A 1484-nucleotide genomic window follows, 5' to 3' on the forward strand; every position below is an offset into this window, starting at 1 on the left:
CCNCCCCCCCCCCCCCGCGCCGGTCACGTAACATTTCAAGAATAACTCAAGTGCAATATGCTTATAGACACACGATTCGAAGTGTTTTGCAACGAAAGGCATGATTCAGTCGAAAGTTATCTACCTACCTAGCAAGAGGTATATCCGCCCTAGTACTGGTAGAGAAACGCTGTTCGCTGTAGCATCTCCGGCAATGAGTGACGCACTGTGAAGAAGGGCGCCTATATTGATTGTCTGCGTCTCCTCTATAAATGAAAAAAAAATTAATTTTGTCTTTCTTTCTTCCTGAAACGTATGGGAACCAACGCGTGCTTTCACTTGATTGGCCCATCCTTGACCAACAAGAAAGCTTGAAACCGTTGACGTAAGATAACCTTTACCTGGAATCTTGAGCAATTTTGTCTGTTGTGAAATCTGAATATATTAATGGCTGACGTCTTCATTTTGCATCTGAGACAGGCACCAAAGCTTTTTATGTCATTGATTAAAACAGAAAAGGCTCATATGTAGAAAGCAAGGCAACAGCAAAACATGTGGTTTTTCTATCAAAACTGTCTACATAATGATAGTTAGGCACATGCAGATGCTCCATAAAAGTAAATTACGACTAAAAATCAACATCTTTGCAGCGTCTATTGTTAAGATAGTTTTATTTCACACGTATCTCGGTTCCTTACAGATGATGACGTCACTAAAAGTTCAAGTTCTGGGGACGGTTCACTAACATCACTGCGTTGGTACTGATGGCTGTAGGCGTGTTCTTCTGGGATATTTTTTGCTTAAACAGAACAAGAAGCCTTGGTTTAAATAGGGTTGGGTTGTAGTTTTCATGGTTATAATCATTATGACGTCTATAACTTGATAGCAATTTCTAGTGTTCAAAAACGCATATGTCATTTATAGAAGACACTTTAAACTCAACACACAGTCTTGATTTGCATTCAACGTTACATATACATGTACATCGTGCTGTTTAAACTTACACTGTGCTGGGATGATAACATTGTCTTACCTTGAAACAAACTTGCCAACTCGTGATTTTCAGTTATTGTCCTTAAATGATTAGTGCTGTAATTTTACAATCTACAGTAGTCACACAGTTGATCTTGTAGCGAATAATTTACGAATACTACATGGTTCATACTACAGTGGTTAAAACCAAAATGGCATGGCTATATCAACATCCATAGCAACCTAAATACAACAACGTTATGTAACATGATTCAGTCGTCGTCTTTTCCATTTGGCTGTGTAAATAACTTTAAGTGAAGAAAGCATCCATTGCCTGACTGCTTTATCAAAGTAAATTGTGATAGAATCCTGACTTACACGTGGCGGTCACATACTCTGTTGGTTAAAATATGTATTGAGACTTTGTTCTATACGCAAACGCAGACTACACAACAGATCGCACATTCTACATAAGTAAGATAAATAATACATCAAAAAAGTAATATCTAATAATGGTGATGCACTCAAACGTA

Source organism: Branchiostoma belcheri, unplaced genomic scaffold (genome assembly GCF_001625305.1).
Source record: "Branchiostoma belcheri isolate BF01 breed outbred unplaced genomic scaffold, Haploidv18h27 scaffold107, whole genome shotgun sequence".
Classification (NCBI taxonomy): domain Eukaryota; kingdom Metazoa; phylum Chordata; class Leptocardii; order Amphioxiformes; family Branchiostomatidae; genus Branchiostoma; species Branchiostoma belcheri.